We start from the raw sequence: 19969 nt of genomic DNA on the forward strand, positions 1-19969 counted from the left end.
CCTTTTGTTTTGGATAGAAATACCATATGTGTTATGATTTGGAAGTTTTTATGTGCAATTAGAGCCCTGAGAACCACAACAACGTAACCACATTCAATTCACTTAATTGACAGAGAGGAAACTATCATTCCTGGAATGGTTTCTGCCCTTTGGTGTGTCTGTGTCTGCATATGAGTATAAAATGAAACTTATTTTCTCCCACATCCTGCATTAAATGTAGTAGAAACCACTGCTAATTGTTGCAGTTGAAGATAGAGCTGGGTGTTCTGTATTAATCCCAAAACAACTGGTGGAATGTGTGTGTAAATAAAAATCTTCCCTTTTAAACCCCAGAATTTCTTCCGTGCATTTTCTTTGTAATATCCTACTCTATTAGCATGGATTTGTTATCGATTCCTTGTTTTTATAGTGCAGTAGATGGCATTTTTTAGATCGCCAAACTACACAAATCTGAACCATCTTCTTTGATTTAGAAGAAAATATTGATTTTTTCTTTCGGGAGTGCAGAACTAATGATAAACTTCTCAACAATCATTGCTGTAAGTTGCATTAACAAAGCAACAAAAATAATTAACATTAATTATTCACAGAAACAGATTTAACATATTTCATTCCAAAATTACCCTTATGATCAACCTTTCTGAGTTCTTTAGATACTTCCTATCATTTCAACTAATGCAGAAGACGTGGAGCATTGTAAAGAGTGAGATGAAAACAGTGATCATTTTAGGTGGCTTACGTCAGTATATTTAGGATCATTACAATGAATATTGTACAGATCAATTTTTCTTCCTGGTCTGGATGAGCCAGTTCTTGCAGCAAAGACTTAATAAGCTCCCTCAGCCTGATGCTAACAGTGCAAATTCTGACAATAGTTAATGCTATTAATTGGTATGGTCATGTATCAGTATGGAAAATACCCTTTCAGAATGAACAGGGTAAGTCCTTCTACCTGAATTCAGGAAGAACTTTCAGCTGGTAGTATTCTTACTGCTTTACCAGAAATTCTGTCCTTTGAGCTTTGACTAGAAATTGCTAGCAGTTTCCAAAAGAGGAATTTTTACTCAACAAAGTTGCCTTTCTTACTGAAGTAGCATCATTCTTAACACAAAATGCCAACTTTTTAAAATCAGACCTCAGCATTTTGGACTTATTTGTAAATCTAGTAAAATCTATTAAGACATGATATGATAATGATATTGAGATGTTTTCAGCACTTTGTTTGTTTGTTTTGTTTGAGATATTTATAAACGAATAAAAAGAAACAGAAAAGGATGGGAAAAGTAATTAGGTGAGTCTGAAATACTTATGAATCCATCTATTTCTATTTAGGTGTTTTCTGCTAAAAGAGATTTTCATTTCTCTTATTTATGGTAGTCTAGAGTAAGCCTTCTAAGGTCCAGTAGATAATACAACACTGAGGTTTCTACATGGCCAGTGGCTCAATACCTCAGCACAGTCTCTAGTCAAGTTACTTGGTGTATTTGTACCCTTTGTGCCTGAACAAGCACACCCATTCTCTCTGGCCCCAAAAGAGCCAATGAGGTGAAATCTAGAAGAGGCCATTAATTCTGCTCTTCTCTCTTTAGGATTTGTGTCCAGAAAGCAAGCTAAGAATTGCAAATCTAATCAAACTTGTATATGCAAGACCTTTTTCCACCTGAACTTCCATCAGAACCCACCAGTTAGGCACACGGGGGAGATTTAGGAGTTCATCTATCCTTGGGAAGCTGGCCTATTGAATCCTATTCAATCTGTGGCAATGAATCCTCTTCAAGAGTCACGGACTCTGAAAATGGGACATAAGCCAGAGTCGCTTCAGATCTGCCAATCGTCCTTCTTTCCCTTAAAGGTAATACTGATGTCACAAAAGGAAGGAGGGAATAAAATCTCAAGAAAAGATAATCAGAAGCTTATTCTGAACTGAAAATACAAGAGCAAATAGAGCCATAGCTTCACATTACTGTTTTCTGGACAGCATAAAATGGCAGTAATTCTAAATAATTCAAATAATGGTTGTTTTTAGTAATAAATCAAATACAACTTAATTCAAAGAGCAGCTTAGTATTTTGCCATAGCATCTTTAAATTACTGAAGTACGTTCAAAAATTAGCATGTAGAAAGATGTGATTTTGATACTAATCAGCAGGGTCTTAATGATCCTGCAATGAGGTAAAATCAAGCCCAAGCATTTACCCATTTAATTCAATAAAAAATAATGCAAATAAATATTAATATATACTTAATTCTTTTCTTTCAGTACTTCCCATGTATAGGCAAACATATTCTTCCAGTATTATTTACTGTCTTTCATCTTTATTTGCAGTAATTTCTGGCAGATTTATGAATCTTTTGTCAACATTATGATATTAATATACATTGCAATGCCAACACACACTAACCAGAACATTTTCTTTTTCTTTGTCAAAGAGTCTGAGGGTTTTTCAAGGATAATTTAATTATGCACTTTGTATTAATGAAAGGAATATGGAATTTGCTCACCCCCTCCCCCCAGTTTGTTACAAGATATTACCTGTATTTGTTAAATACAGTGTATCAACTAGAATTTGCAAAGGGAAGATATCAACCTTAGGAATTCATTCTCCATTTCTCGTATATATTTAAAAATACAAAGTCTTAAGCTTTTGATCAAATAGACTGTCTTGCTAAGTTGAAATGGTATGGAACCTGCACTGACTGTGAATTCACATGTAGAGCCTGAAAACCTGTATATTCATAATGTATATTACAAACAAGCTTTAATGGTGAAGGCCCAACCGTGTAAACAAGCCTTGTTTACACTAGAAGACAATAGGACCCTTCTTTTGTTTCAGAGTTTACATGGTCAGAGGCTGAGACTATTTTTGAAATGTGATGATGTGAATAGACACTAATTACCCTTGTGAAGTTTTTACAACGAATCCTGTAAATAAAGCCCATGACAGAAATGCATAGTGTCTCCAAAGAAACAATTGTGATGTATTGTGGTTGAATAATAACTCAGAATGTTTTATCATCATCTGTTTACATAATAAGTCACAATAACATTTCAAAATACGGTGCATGCATTTTTATGATTGTCTTAAGTGCACATAAGGGAATTGCCACAGCCCAGCATCATAAACTTTGTAAAACTGTCTTGAAGACCGCTTTTTTATCCCCATCCTCTTCTGCTCAAACAAAAATGTGAAGGAAACAGAATACACAAATAAAAGTGCATTAAAATAGTCCCATGTGACTGGCTAAAACAAAAGACAGGAAATTCTTAATAGTGTGGTTATAAACTGAAAAATGCCCATAAATATGGCTTCCTAGTGTCCCAGGTTTATGTATTCATAATTATTTCACTATCAACGTTTTCTTTGTTTATATATATACAAATTACATTGCTCAGCATGCCAAGACCACATTCGCAATCTGAGATCTGGCATACAGACTCTGCTGTCACCGGCTTCTACTTCAGCATTAAAGATGGAACTGAGTGAATTTTCTAGATTTCAGCTCCCGGAAACTTTATGATTTAAGCTTATTTCTAATCTTTAGCAAAATTCCATTGTGGAGACTGAGGTCCAGATACAACTTTCAGGAATTACAAGGGAAATCTCAATGAACTCCACAGATTCCAGGAGGAAAAAAAACGTCATTGCAGTACCAGTAGAAGTGCTGATTACTTTCCAAGTGCTCCAACAAGAGACCCTGTTACCCACAGGAAGCTCCAGAAAGACAACAAAGTGCTCACAGGCCCACACCGTGCAACATCTGCCAAGATTTCAGGCATCTAGCCCACAGCATACAGTTCAAACACAAGATTTTTTATGGGGCATCCCTGAGCAAGTGGGGCAAGGGTGTTCTGGGCAGCAAGTTGGATGGGCTTATTAGCAGAGCTTTAAACTAGATTTGGGGGGAACGGATGTACCTCTGATGGATGGAAGAGAACATGGGAACATTGTCACTCTAGGAAACAACAGGTAAATACTTTTGAATTGCCCCAAAGGAATTAGGAAGGGTTCCTCTAAAAAGGTGATGTGACCTTATGATGTGATGTGATTGTGATTATGATGTGATTGTGATGACCAATAGCCCAGCTGAAGTGCCTCTACACCCACACACACAGCACGGGAAACTAGCAGGAGGAGTCGGGAACCATGGTGCAATTAGAAAGCAGTTATGACCTAATTGCTAACACAGAAATGTGGCAGATGAATCACATGAATGGAACACTGGAACAGAGGGCTACAAGCTCTTCAGAAGAGACAGGCAGGGAAGGAGAGGCAGGGGTGTTGCCTTCTATGTTAAGACATGGATAGATTAAGAAGAGCTGCCTCTGAGAAGCCACCACAAACAGCTGTTTGAAAGCTAGTGGGTAAAAGTTAAGGACTGGACCAATAAAGGACACCTTGTGATTGGGGTCCAATACAAGCCATCTGATCAAGGGGAGCCTGTTGATAAGGCCTTCTTGCTTCAACTACAAGACGCATCAAGCTCGCACACTCTCATCCTGATGGGGGACTTCAACCACACAGATGTCTGCTGGAAAAGCTACATACACAACAGGCTGTAAGCAATCCAGGAGACTCCTGGAGGGCACTGAGGATAACTTCCTGGTACAGGTGTTAGACAAACCAACCAGAGGGGAAGTATTACTGGACCTGGTGCTCACCAATGCAGATGAACTCATTAAAGCCATTAAGATCAGAGGCAGTCTGGGCTGCAGTGACCACAGCCTGTTTGAGTTTGTGATCTCAAGGAATATGGGTCTGGCAAAGAGCAAAGTCAGGACCCTGAAATTCCAAAGAGCGCACTTCCAGCTGTTTAAAGAATTAGTGGATGAGATCTCCTGGAACACTGTCCTTAGGGACAAAGGAGCTGAACAGAGCTGGCAACTCTTTAAGGGTGCTTTTCTTAGAACGCAACTCTCCATCCCCATGTGTAAGAAAGCAAGCAGGGAAGGCAGGAAACCAACATGGCTGAGCAAGAACCTGCTGGTCAAATTCAGGCACAAGAAGGAAAAGCACAGGCAGTGGAATCAGGGACATGTGGCCTGGGAAGAGTACAGGGAAGCCATCTGGATGTGCAGGAATGGGATCAGGAAAGCCAAGGCACAGATGGAACTGAGCTTGGCTAGGGATGCAAAGAATAACAAGAAGGGCATTGGCCAGAAAAGAAAGGACAAGGAGAGTGCATCCCCTCTGATAAATGAGAAGGGAGAACTCGTAACAACAGACATGGAGAAGGCTGAGGTACTCAACAACTTCTCAGTCTTCATTGCCAGTCAGGCTTCCCACATCTCTTCAGCCCCTGAACCTCTAGGCAGGGGCTGGAGGACCAAAGTCCTTTCCACTGTAAGCAAAGAGCAGGTTCAAGACCACCTAATGAAACTAAACAAGTGCAAGTCTATGAAGCCCAATGACATGCATCCCAGGGACCTGCGAGAACTGGCTGAGGTAGTTGCCAAGCCTCTCCACATCATGACAGTCAGGCAAAGCCACCGGTGACTAGAAAAAGGGAAACATCAGTCCCATTTTTAAGAGGGGTAGAAAGTAGGATGCAGTGAGCCTTACCTCTGTGCCTGGGAAGATCATGGAACAGATCCTCTTGGAAGCAATGTCAAGGCACATACATGACAAGGAGGTGATCCAAGACAGCCACCATGGCTTCAGCAAGTGCAAATCATGCCTTGTGGCCTTCTATGATGGAATGACTGCATCAGCTGACAAGGGAAGACCTACTGATGTCATCTACCTAAACTTCTACAAGACCTTTGACATGGTCCCACATAACATCCTGCTCTCCAGACTGGAGAGAGAGAGATTTGAAGGGCAGACCATTCAGTGGATAAGGAATTGGCTGATGGCTCTACCCAGGGAGTTGTGGTCAACATCTCTATGTCCAGGTGGAGGCCAATGACGAGTGGTGTCCCTCAGGGGTCTGCCTTGAGACCGGTCCTGTTTATTGTGTTTTATCAATGGCATAGACAATGGGATCGAGTGTACCCTCTGCAAGTTTGCAGACAATAGCAGGCTGAGTGTTGCAGTTGATACAGCAGAAGGAAGGGACGCCATCCAAAGGGACCTGCACAAACTAGATGTTCAACATGTCCAAGTGCATGGTGCTGCATCCAGGTCAGGGCAGTCCCAGACAGGAGTACAGACTGGGAGAAGAACTCATTGAGAACAGTCCTGCAGAGAAGGACTCGGGGGTTCTGGTGTACAAAAAGCTTGACATGAGCCAGCAGTGCGCGCTTGAAGCCCAGAAGGCCAACTGCATCCTGGGCTGCATCAACAGAAGAGTGGCCAGGAGGGAAGGGAGGAGATTGTCCCCTTCTGCTCTGCCCTTGTGAGGCCCCAATTGGAGTACTGCATCCAGGTATGAGGCCCCCAGCATAAGAAGGATGTGGATCTGTTAGAGCAGGTCCAGAGAAGGGCCACAAAGATGATCAGAGGGCTGGAGCACTTCTACGAAGAAAGGCTGAGAGAGCTGGAGCTGTTCAGCCTGAAGAAGAGAAGGCTTCCCAGGAGACCTCACTGCAGCTTTTCGATACTTAGAGGGGGCTTACAAAAAAAGATGGAGAGCAACTTTTTTTACGTGTGCAGATAATGATAGGACAAGGGTAAATAAACTAAAAGAAGGGGGATTTACATTAGATGTTAGGAGGAAATTCTTTACTCAGAGTGTGGTGAGGCACTGGAAAATGTTGCCCAAAGAGGATGTGGATGCCCCATCCCTGGAGGCGTTCAAGACCAGGTTGCAAGAGGCCTTTAGCAACCTTATCTAGTGGGTGGCATCCCTTCCCAAGGCAGGGAGGTTAGAACGAGATGATCCCTTCCAACCCAAGCCATTCTATGATTTTATGATTGTATAGCTGTTACCTACACAGAAGATATGATAGGTCAATTATGTGAGAAGACTAACAAAGAAAATACAAACATTGCAGAGGATTTTAAAATCTAACTCATAATACTGAAATTCACACAATGCTGGCCTATGGAGTTTAGGCACTCTGTCCCAGAAAAAGACTGGATATTTCATTCCATTTAACCTCCACAGGTCACTACGGGAATTCAGCTGTTCATTCAAAGGCTCTTTTTTTTTTCAAACATGACCACTGACAAAGATGAGATGGTAATGTTGCTGCATAGCATCATAGTTCTACTGTGTAATGAAAAATAGGCAAACAAGTTGTGTGGGGCAAAGATAAAGACTTCCTCCATACACATTCCTCTTTTCTTACCTATCTCCATGAATCTCGGTCACTTTTGCAGTTGTAGTGCACAACACCTGCACAGCTATGTAGACCAGCATGGGACCCACCTGGGTAAGGTGTGTCTTCTCAGAAATTAGTTTTAGATGCGTAAGATCAAAAGAGAAGTAAAAAGTCTTCTACTTCTGAAAGGTTCCCAGTTTTATTGGCACATGCTATGTGTGTCTGAGTGCTCTTTTAAGGTCTCAGGTATGAGCTAACACTCCCACTTATCTTCTTGATCCCCAGAGTACTTAAGTCAGATGGAGGTACATGCCTCCTTAGCCCTGGACCTTTCTGAGAATGGCCAGAACAGAGTACCACGTGCCCTGGAAAAGCTTCAGAGCAAACATGGAAGTCAATTATGTTTAAAGGACACCAAGGTCAGGCAGCCACTGAATACAAGGTTTTCAAGTCACAATTTCAACATAGGCATTTTAAACCTCCCTGTGTTCTGTTTTAGGTGTGTTGGTTTTTTTTGACCCTGACCTGTTGCTGATTTGGGAGATGTAAAAGTATGAAGATATTTCATGTAAAAGATATTTCATGTAAAAGTATGAAGATACTCCCACATCTAATGTTGCTTCTTCGCTGCTAATGAAGAAGTAAGCAATGACACTTAAATTCTACACCAAATGAACACAGCTAGAGCATGAAGTCTGTTCCAGTTCTAAAAAGGTGCAATTTTTTACAAGGAATGCTTCTGAATCCTTTTTTTTTTTTTTTTTACCAGAAAGACTTTCTGACAGGTATCCTCCACTTTAAAGTTATTTCTCATACAGTTGCATTCTTAAGGCAAAAAGATCAAAAGGATAGATAGGTTCAGAGCACAAGCTGCAAACTAGCTAGATTTCAAGGTGATTGACAATATTTGAATCCTGTTCTGACAAACTATACAAATGACTAAAGAAGATGGATTCTTCAGTCGACTCTTTTTAAACAAATTTCTACCACAGAACTAGACATATCTTATGGCAAAGGAGAGGGTTTGGGCTCTGAACAGTTATGCAGCCACCACTGTGTCTCACAAACAGAAGCACATACAAATAGAAGCCTTCTATTTATTTTCTTTGGTAAATCCAGACTTGTGCCTACAACTACTCTTTTTATCCCAGTTCAGTTTCTATCCACTTGGCCTCTGTGTTAATCATTTTCCCCAGCCATATAATTTCCTGATAGGTCACCAGCAGGGTTATTGGACAACAAAAATACTACTCATGGCCATATGAATGGAGCCTACGTACAGTGTTGTAACATACACATTTCCTATATGATTGCAGCATTCTTGATACAGAACTTCCTTTTGCTTATTTATGAAAAGCTGCATAATCTGTCAAGGCATGTAGCAGTCTGCATAAACTGTTTTTTCTCGGGCCAGCATTTAATAGGATGTTTGCAGAGCATCCAATTTATACATGAAAAGGAACCAGTTTGTCCTCTTAGGTCAACCAGTTGATCACTCCATCTGCCAGAATTTTTCATAATGCTTTATTTTATTTTATTGTGGGAAAATAAAATCTTTAATGAAAACTTGAATTCCTTATCAATTTAATGCCAAGTGCATCATATTGTTCTGCTGAGTTCTATAGGATGGTTCAAAAGATTACACAACACTGAAGTGAAACAATATCAGACTTTAATGACAGAATATTTCCTCATTTAAATTTACCCAGATATTCATTTCCTCTCTGTTCTAGGTGTTTACATGCATCAAATATTTGAAAACAGTTATGCTCCTTATGAGTCACTTAATTAACCTACAATGTACATATTTTACTCCTTTAATCTTTCTTCATAAATCAATTTCTCTATCCCCCATAATCATGCATGTTAGTCCTCTCTGAACTCCCTCCAATACCAAAACCTTTCATTTCTGCTTTCATTTTGGCTGTTGGATCCTTTGCTTTAAAAGTTGATCATTTTAAATTTAGTTAAGTTCACAACGCCAATGCTAAAAATAATACAATGAAATTTTATAGAAATAAAAAACTCATAATAGTAAAAATATTTCCCACTTTTCCATAAGTTTCAGCATATAGCAAACATAACCCACTAAAACTGAAGTATATTATGAGCTCTGCCTCCTTTTCTTTTGCAATTTATGTTGGGTTTTCATAGTGCAACACAGTATCCTTACTACATTAAAATTCAGGATGAGATTTATTTCAACTGTCATTCAGATTCTACTGATCATTCAGTGCATCTCTCAATGCTTAAAGCCCAATTGGTTTATTTTAGATTGCTAACTCAGAACAGAATGAATCACAGCATTGCTTTTGCCGGGTGTGAAGAGAGTCTAAGACATTCAGAACCTGAGCTCACATGAACCTGTGTTATCAGAGGTTTGCACACCCAGACTTTTGTGTCTAGTCAGATGAATCTCAGTCTCATGTCCTCTTTCACATCATATGACTTGAAACATGGGAGGACCAAAGAAGGCCCACTACTCTGTAGTAAAATATAATTCTTCCTCCAAACTAGGTTAGTTAAAGTAGTGTATTTATCTAGAGACCTCCAGGGTTTTCAGCGTCAGTGCAGCTTTGTGTCTAACTGCAGTCTAGACAATGCATAGATGGGAAAGTTCTCAGTAATTAGATATCAAGACCCCCAAGGCATTACATCATTCTCTCAAGGAACAGAGTACTCAAGAAGTTAGCTTGAGAGTAAAAATTTACACAGAGACGCATACACACTATATAATTAGAAGATTAAGGTAAAATTAAGACACTGCCTTTGGGAAAGTCTGTCTCTTAATTGGCAGAAAGATGATTAAACCTGCCACGTCAGATACTTTAGCAAAATTGCAGATCTTAAGAAAACAAACTCCTATTTATAATTCTCATCCTCTTAACTCCTAAAGAAGAGCTGATAAACTAGCGCAATTCTTGTCAAAAGCATCATGATAAAAAAAAAAAAAAAAAAAAAAGAAGCTGCTTTTAATCAGCCCCTCCAATAATCTTAAGGTAGGTTTTCCTTCTTGTGATAAAATATTGTTCCTCAGGGAAATATTTACTTCCTAGGAGCTTCTGTCAAATATTTTTTCCTAACCAACAAGCATAAGAATTTTAACTGGAAGTAATCTACAAACCACTTACAGCATTCATGAGTTAATGTCCATTAACTCCAGTTAGCAGAGTCACTTCATTCCAACCTCAGTGGTTCAGAAGATCTGCTTCTCTGCAGGGCTGTGCTCCTGGAAGCATGGGGAGACAAAAGAAGTTGCTGAATGACTACAGGACTCAAGAAGTAATTCTGTCATTTCTGCGGAGCTCAGAGTCAATACAATGCTTTCTCAGAAGAGGTTTTGAAATAACACTGTGAGCTTCTGAGGAAACTGCAGCAATGTGATGGGAGATGTGTGAACCTTTTCTGTAAACAGCAGGGAGCCAACCTAGCAAAGGGTGGTGGGACTTATTTTGCTGGTAAAATATTTTCCTACATGAAAGATATTTTTTTCTTCCTTAACAGTTTTATCACTTCTGGAAGTGATAAAACAAATGGTAGTGCAACATTTTTCAGGGTTTGTTCAGACTTTTGGGCACCTGGCAATATGTTTTCTGTATTATTATTTCTATATTATTTCAGTGGACAGAAAAAATAATCCACTATTCTAACAGTAGTAACAATCAACTTTCTTCTTGCATAAGATGCTGCCTTTTTCTGCTTTCTTTTCCTATTTAATCTATGAAGCTGTTTATGTGATAAATGACAAGTCAGACCATTCAATTAAAATAAAATACCAGTAATGGAATATATTTTTTTCACTCTTTTAAAGTCTTTCATAGATAGAAATGGTTGAAAATAAACATATTTTGAAATATTGGCTTGTGCTTATTTTCCACTTCTATTTTAAGAATATATACCAAGAAAAAAAAGGTTGGAGAGACGAAACAGTAAAAATAATAACCCTCAAATACTCGTAAGACCCTGAAAGATTTGAAGTTTGACAAAAACATTGCAGTTTCTTTAAAAAAAAAAAAGCTTAGTAGATTTTTTAAAAAATAATAATTATGAACCTACTATAGAAATTCCTCTCATTTATCGTATTCCATCATAAAATCAAGATCTACTTTAACAATATTTATTTTCTCTAATCTGTCTGTGTAAGTTAGATTTGCAGTATTTTTGTCTCCCACATTTTCAGAACTGAACAATTTTTTATCGTATCAGCTGTTTCCATGGAAGTCCCCAGTTTCAAATGTTTTAAGGACACTTGATTTCCCTTCTGCATTCTTTCATTCATTCCTCATTGTTATGTCACAGCTAGAATCATTCTCTTTGCCGGTGTTGATTCCATCTTAAAGGATGGGTGTGTGTCCAAATTTGAAGTGTCCCTACTGACAGCTGTGGTGGTTTCACACTGATGGGCAGCTGAACTCCACCACGCTGCTCTCTCACTCCCGCTTCTCAAAGGAACAGGGGGAGAAAATATGATGAAAAAGGGCTCAAGATTTGAGATGAGGACTGGGAGATTGCTCACCAGTGATCATCATAGGCCAAACAGACTCAGTGAAGGGAGATTCGTGTAATTTGTTGCCTATGACTAACAGACTAGAGCAGTGAGAAACAAAAAGCAAACTAAAAATACTTCTTCCCCTCCTTCCACCCACCCACCCTCTTCTACTACTCCCCCCCAGGCGGCGCAGAGGAACAGGGAATGGGGACTGTGGTCAGTCTGTGACGCTTCGTCCCTGCTGTTCCTTCACGGTCCCTCTCTGCCCCTGCTCCACGCGGGGTCCCTCCCACGGGATGCCGTCCTTCCCGAACTGAGCCTGAGGGGGCTGCCCACAGGCAGCAGCTCTTCAAGAACTGCTCCCGCTCTTCAAGAACTGCTCCCACACGGCTCCGTACCACGGGGTCCATCCATCCCCCAGGAGCAAACTGCTCCAGCACGGGTCCCCCACGGGCGGCAGCTCCCCCCAGACCCCCTGCTCCTGCGGGGGCTCCTCTCCACGGGCTGCAGCTCCGGCCCGGGGCCTGCTCCTGCGGGGGCTCTCCACGGGCCGCAGCCTCCTCCAGGCCACATCCACCTGCTCCACCGGGGGCTCCTCCACGGGCTGCAGCGTGGAGATCTGCTCCGTGTGGGACCCGTGGGCTGCAGGGGGACAGCCTGCTCCACCAGGGACCTCTTCACAGGCCGCAGGGGAACTTCTGCTCCATGCCTGGAGCACCTCCTGCCCACCTGCACTGACCTTGGGGGCTGCAGGGCTGGTTCTGCACAGCAGTTTTTTTCCCTTCCTTCAACCTGCTTTCGCAGAGGCCCAAACAGCGGTGCGCATAGTTCAGCAATGGCCAGAAGCAGCTCCCTTTTGGAGCCATCTGGTGCTGACTGATCTGACATGGGGCAGCTGCTGGGCTTTGCTCATAGAAGCCACCCCTGCATACCCCCCCCCTCCCCCCACACTAAACCCTTGCCACGTAAACCCAGAACACCAGCATACAAAATACATTGGAAGCGTTGCATGCACCGTGCATGGAATCTGGATATGTATAAAGGACAAGGAGCCCACAATCCTTTTCAATGAACTTTATGAACTACTTGATTTTGTCTGCACTAGGAAGATGTCTACAACTGTTTGAATCAAAGACAATTTCAGATTCTAGGTGTGGTTGGGAAAAGCCAAAGAATAGCATCAGATATAGTCACTGATTTTTAGAATAAATAAACACAATGTGTAAAACTTCTTTGCGCAGGAATTGAAAAACACAAGTATGGTGTTCAAGTAGAGAATTAAGAGAATAAACTGACCCTCAGACTCGTGAATTTGTTTTTTGTTGTTGTTGTTGTGTGTTTGTTTTTGCTTTTCTACAAGGACATAGATATATAAAACAAAGCATTTAACAAGTTTTTATTTATCATCATACAATCTATACTTAGGATTGAAAAGATAGCAAAAATAAAAGCAGAGTTTGGTTTTGATCTGGGTACAGCTAAGAGTTTGCAACTGGAGCTAAGCTGTAGCATAGCAATATGTACTATAGTAAAGAGACAAAATAAAGTGATGTAAAAATACATGTTGAGCATGTGTCAAGTACATTCAGGACTTCATCGCACCTAATTCTAAGTGTTCAAGAATAGTAAATGGTTAACAGTGATGCAAAAGGAAATACAAGAAAATCAAAAAGGAATCCTAGAGGATTAAAGCAAACAAAAAACAGATAAAACAAAGTTAAAAAACGAGAGCAAAATAGAGAAAGGTTTTACAAAAGAGTATGAAATTAGAGCAAAACCTTTCAAGCAGGCATAAAAACAAAAGGTCACTGAAGAACAGAGTAAGGACTAAAGAGGATCGTTTTTAAGATATGAGGCAAAAATGTTGGAAAATTTAAACAAATTCGTCACATAGCTGCTCAGAAAGAAAAAATATAGTCTGTTGGCAGAGCTGTACACATAGATGTATGTATGTATGTATGTACACATAGATGTACCTTTCCTGAGGCAGTAGAAGGAAAAAATACCAAAGTAAACAAATACTGTTTCTGAAATATTACAGATGACAATCTTAGCATGTATCAGATGAAATAGTTCCTCAGTGTTAAAGCATATGCACTTCAGAATTCACAGAAAGGGACAAAAACAGCATCACTCTTCACAAGAGTAAGTTACATCACTTCACCATTCAAATAACTTTTGCAGAATGTGCTTTGAAGTCAGCTGGGCTGCCCACATGAGTGACAACACTGGGACTACAGAGAAAAAGAAGTTTTAGTGAATTTAAAGAAAAACTAATAGAACGTTTGCAGGAGGGAGCTGTGTAAGGAAGGGCCCCATGAAACCATGCCTCTGAATGCGTGCCTCTGAAGAATGAAGGACTGGGTTCAACTCAGAGAAATACCGTGTGTTTCTGGCATGCTTTAGTGAAACCTTCTACTCAGGAAAATAATTTTATTCAAGACCAAACATAGAAATTCATAGTCGTAAGAGTGATATATTACTAAAACAAAAGAACGGAGTTAAATTCAGCAAATTATGGTGCAATAGCTATTGCACTGAGAGTGAGAAATTCATCTAATGAAAACCAGAAGTTTCAGCTCTGAACAAAAAGTGATGAACTCTTGTAGCTTGGGTTCAAGTTTAAATTCTTACAAGTAACCACCATTGTATGCTAAAGGTAACCCTCTGACATATTTTTAACTACATATACAGTTCAGTAACTTCAGTCTAAAAATTTCAAAACACAGATGTATTTTCAGCCAAAACAAAGCCAGAGCCAGCATCAATTTTAATTCTTTTCACTAAGTATTGTTTTGGCCATGAGAGTATGTGTAAAATGGATGTGGTTGAAGCCACAATGGCCTATAGGGTTTATAGGATGAATATATTGCTGAAGAAGAATTTGCATGGCTAAACCTTTTTTTTTTCTTTTTTTTTTTCTAGCTGTAGACCTTCCTGTGGCAAAGCTATTTCTCTCTCTCTCCATATATTCCCTAAAAAGTTTTGCCCTCTGGCTGAAGACATTCCAGGAGAGTCATGTTTGCTTTCCACTTGTTGCCTGAATATCCTAGTCTTCTCTGGGGAGAGGACAGTCATGTTGGCTGGATGCTTCTCTCTGCATCTATGGAGAGACAGTAAAGGTGCCGTCTGGAAAGTACCTGTGTTCTAGGAGGTGAGAAACTGGCTCGGGCTGCTTGCTTTCACCTCTGTTCAGAGAAACAGATCTTTGAACTTTCTTATAAATACTTTCGCTTCAGTGAGGCAGATTGACTCCACCATTAATCTTTCCACCAGAGAAATAACCCAAATTTCCAAACCTTTAACCAGACAATTGCATCAAGAGCAGTCAGAAAACAAAGGATAAAGCAGTGACTAAAAACAACCACTAACATATTAAGTATACATAGGGTCTACTAGCCTATGGATCAGTTTTAACCTGACAGTTATTAAATCCTTGGTGCTGAGCAAAATAACTTACCAATACAATGCATGCAAAGCAAATAAATCCCTTAACATTACTCTGTGTCCTCTGTCTACTGAGATACCAAAAATATGTGTTTCTAGTCAATGAAATACAACAGTGATAAGTACAATGTACATCTACCTACAAACAATGTGTATCTACAAACAAACAAGCAATATTCAGAGGAAGAATTATTAAGCAGATTTTATGATTATTAAAAGCATTTCCCAATTAAAAAAACAAAAACAAAAACAAAACCTCTTCCTGCAGACTCATCTGAAGAGAAGGAAACAAAATATTAAAAGGGCAAACAAAATTGGCATTCCGCTTTTCAACTGGTTAGCAAGTCAGTTATCTGTAAAGGGTGACTGCATGTTCAAAACCTACAGCAACAGCTTGTGCACATATAAAGCTGGTCAAAAAAATCATGTAAAGCATTTCTCACTAAGAAGTGCCTGAAGTAAAACAAAATTTAAAAACTGAAGCTATCAAGTGACACATTTTGGTGTTTTTAACATACTTTTTCAGGACAGAAAAGGTGGTTGCCTCTTTTCACTTGGTATATCTCCAGAGCCACACACTCAGGAGTCCAAATCCCAATGTATTTCACTAAGATGAACATTGATGCTACCCCCACTTCTTTCATCCTCATACTATGCTGTTTTCAAGAGTAAATTTTTCTGTATCTCATCCACTGAAGCTGATCCTTCTCATACAAATAATGAAGAAAAAAGATAGTGTATGTACAGTAGCTCAAAAAATCAGCTGTCCAAGAGGTTACTCGGTTTTATTCTATGGTATTTTCATTTCTAAAGAGTGTTACAACTTACACAGATATTGAAAGAAACCTGAGAATAAAAGATATTTTGGGTTAGCGTGTAAATACTTTATACAATTGTCAATGAATTGAAAAAAAAACAACAGATATTTATAGAGATCTGACGTCTCGTGTATCATGCTGCTTTCTTTATTATAATTATTTTTCCTATTCTATTCTAAAATTTTATTCCAGAATATTGCACAAAGAGCAGAGGTGAAGATTTGTTCCATTAGAAAGCTGCTTCTTAACTCACATGTTAACTGAGGTTACCAAGTGCCTCTTTATGAACTCTTCATCTCTTGCTGAAAGGTAAAGTTGACATGCCCAAGAGTTAGTGGGCATTTTGGAGTTTTCCATTATTTCTAAGGCTTTATATCTGCCTAATTATAGCTAATTAGTACCATTTAGGGGACATAGGAGAGAAGCAATGATTTCCTTCCTCACCACATGGTCACAGAGTGCATATGGGAGACCAGAGTCTAGAAGGACTGTGATTATGACCCATTCTCATTATATGTTTCCATTCGAAGATTTTTATATTATGTGAATGAATATTTAAAGTGAAATTATGGTATTCAATGGCAAATTACAACGAGATATGACCAAGAGAGGATTAAGCCCATCATTTTGCTTAAGAGCTCAGATGGCTGGAGTAATTGGATGATAGCTGTAGGGCATCCTTTTGGTCTATAATTAGGTCATTTCTTTCTCATCCCCTCACGGTGTGTATAATTACAAATTAATTTGAAATCCCACTGTGAGTAAAGAAAATCAGTTTAATATAATGGAAGTGCAAAAGCCACAGGATATTACTTTTTTAAAGATTTTTAGTGTTTATGCCAAAATACTCAGTCCTAGCCCAAAGTTACATCCCTATGGACTGCAAGGCTTATATTTGGTTTCTTTGTTCATTTTTATACATACATGGATAAATATTCTGTCTTAAAATAAATTACATTTCATAGTACCATACTTTGCTCCAGTCTGTCAGTAAGCGTCAACAGCAGAATAGGTAGGGGAAAGAAATGAAAACCAGCCATGAGAGTTTTGGTAGGCAAAATTACCTTCAGCAAACTTGAAGACAGCTCCCAACATGGTCAGCCATTTTGTTCTTTAGTCCTGCCATTATTTCCCTGCCATTGAAAACATATCTTTCTGCTTCTACCCTGAAAGCGTTAAATGTTGCACAGCCCTAGCTAGCATACCTGCTCCTGTGTGCGGCTGTTCACTGTTTCATCTCCTGGCTGAGGTATGCTGCTGGCAAGTTCCGCTTTCCTTCCTTTATCACAACACTGTGGTTGGATGCATCAGACCTCCTGCCTGCCTTAATGTTGATACAGGTAAAAACATGCACTTCTGTCAAATGGATAACCCCAACCAGATCCGTAGAGGCAATGTTTTGACTTGCTGAACTTCCTGTTTCACTCAAGGGACAAATGTGTTTTCATCTCTCCCCAGAAATCTTGAAAGGGGTCGGTAAGAGCGTCCCAGGTGTGATCTGAGCACAGGTGACGTCAACAGCAAGCCGGGGGCTGTGCGGGGTGCTCAGTTGGGGGGAAGAGCAGAAGAAAAGACTGTCGGTGCAGAAAACAAGGGTATTGAGATCTGATCATATTTGTAGGTGTGTTGTAAAAAACTGTAGAACATCCCATGCCGTTAGCATGATAAGATTAGACTTCTGGCAGAAAAAAAAAAAAAAATGAAAGGAAAAGAACTGCTTAGATATAAGTTCCAAAGTTCATTAAGAGGGTTCTTCACTGCATAGCTCCAAAGCTAAGATGTGCTGGGGCATGTGAAAAAATAGGGAGGTGTTAAAAAGCTACACAGCTTATTAGTTTTCAAAAACAGTTCAAAGTCCTAGTCTTGGATTATTCAGACTGTGACCTCCAGGCCTATTTTTGATACCATAAAAACTGTATTCAGGAAGGAAGGAAGAGATTATCAAAAAGGAAATAACTTCTGTTTAATCTAGTAACGTCTTGGTAACAATATTTTTTTTCTTTTACATAAAAACATTCATTTGCGGATCTCAATATATTTTTTACATTTGAAAAAAAAAATCACAGAAAAAAAGAAAAACCTGGAGCAATCAGCTAGAAATAAGAGGCAGAGAAAGAGATTTGGATGCATGTCTTGCTTGCAGAAGCGCTATAATGCAATAAAATAATCTAGTCTTCTCATCCTGGAAAAAAAAAAAAAAAAAAGGTATGCTAATAGGATATATCCATCAAGATGTTTTTGGAGAGGTAATGTCACTCTGTAACTTCTGAAACCAGAAGTACTTTAAAATTTCCACGTGAAACTGAGTAGGTTAAACATTTCATTTCAAAATTTTAATTTGAGCATATTTTTTAAAATCAAATTCTAAACCATATTTTTCCAACTAAATCTCATTTTCTACTTGGAAATTTTGCTTTAGAAAATTTTCAACCTCTTCTGTGTAGCTCCTAGGTACATATGAAGGTAATATAGAAAACAAATAAATATCTAGATAACAGAATTATCTGCTCTAAATATATTTTTTCTTGCTGCTGTTATTAAAACACTATATGAATCATAAAACAAAGTTGTGACAGCCATACAAATAATGCACTTCAATGATAAGTCTTCTATAGGGAAAATCTATTAGTGTCATACCAATCTACTACTTACAGGTATTCACTTACGCAGCCATGACTTGACTTTTAAAACTAAATTATTCTGATTAGCAGAGACTGGAGGCTATCAGTGAGAGTTCTTATACAAAAATAAATACAAGGGCCAAAACCGAATAATTATTGGGTTGTTTAAACTCAATTCCTTAAGATTTTTTAATCCCTCTAAAACACAATTAAAAAATGGGTGGTCTCAAATTAGCTCTAGATAATACAGTTTAAATTATGTGAGTAGTGAATTAACTCATTTCTCTCTATGCCTTTACAAGTCTTTGTTTGCTATGCAAATAAATCATGACATTTTATTTATGCTAGGTCAGAGGAAAATAGAAACCAATAATATGATATTTTCCTTCTTTTCTTATTACTTTCTATGCCTCAATGCTAACAACAACAAATATTCCATTGACATATGCATTTATAAGATAGCAAAACATTTATTCCTACTGTAAACTTGCCCTATAATCATTTCCCTGTTCAGGAACAGACCAGTGCACTTAGAGCAAATAAATCCTACTCAGTTTACCCACACTGCACCCCTCAGGATGCTACCAGAGGAGTGCAACATTCACCTCAAACCTCAAAACCACTTGAATAAACCCTTGATTTGATATGTTCCTGACCCTCAGGCCATGCTTACAACAGTTCATGGATACAACTTGAGGTTTTGTATGCATCTGGGAAATCTGTGGTCTCTAAACCCTAAGTTTCCCAGGTGGTATTCTTTCCACTTCCTTCCACCTTTGTTTGGTTCAGATGCCTGGGGAAAAAGGATGATGATGGCAATTTAGAAATATGGCTCCTAAAAACACTAAGAAATGAGAGGACATTAGAAAAAAAAAAAAGATCTGAATGCAGGATGGCAATTCTATTTGTAGCAAATATGAAGCATAATATTTTTATGTCTCCCACATTAGAGTTTAAAAACAAAACAAAAAAAAATAAACTTATGAATATATTTCCTAAAACACAGGATCGTGATAGATACATTTTCTTTTCAAGACCTGATATGAGTGAAAGAAAGAGGCCTAGAAGTGCAGGAGGCCCAGCTACAATGAATGGCTGTTCATCTTCAATGAATGATGTGAAACAAGACTTCTTCCATTCATGGCACTACCATAAACACTCCCGGTAAATCCTAGCCATTAGTCCTCACTTCAACGGCATCTTCTTATCAGACCTATTTTATTTATGGAACATCCTACTTCCCCAGGCACTCTGTCTATGCTGTTCTGAAGCAGATTTTCTACAGTGTTTCTAGGTGGAACCATTTCAATAAAATACTCAAAGAATAGATAACTTTCACTCCTTTAAAATCACTTTTTTTGTGTGACTTTCCGACTTCCTGTGTGATGAT

The 19969-nt window shown here is 39.0% G+C and overlaps 1 protein-coding gene across 1 annotated transcript in view; it reads right to left on the reverse strand.

Annotated features, from left to right (window-relative positions):
• LOC308190043 (uncharacterized protein) overlaps positions 1 to 19969 on the reverse strand; it is a 316509-nt gene that overhangs the window by 56207 nt on the left and 240333 nt on the right. The window contains exons 17-18 of the mRNA XM_080580892.1: positions 17164 to 18140; positions 10336 to 10433 (exon numbers count right to left, since the gene is read on the reverse strand). The gene's annotated coding sequence lies outside the window, so the exon portion shown is untranslated. The remainder of the gene's footprint in view (positions 1 to 10335; positions 10434 to 17163; positions 18141 to 19969) is intronic.

The sequence above is a fragment of the Anser brachyrhynchus genome, assembly GCF_964034855.1.
Source record: "Anser brachyrhynchus genome assembly, chromosome: 2".
NCBI classification, from domain to species: Eukaryota; Metazoa; Chordata; class Aves; order Anseriformes; family Anatidae; genus Anser; species Anser brachyrhynchus.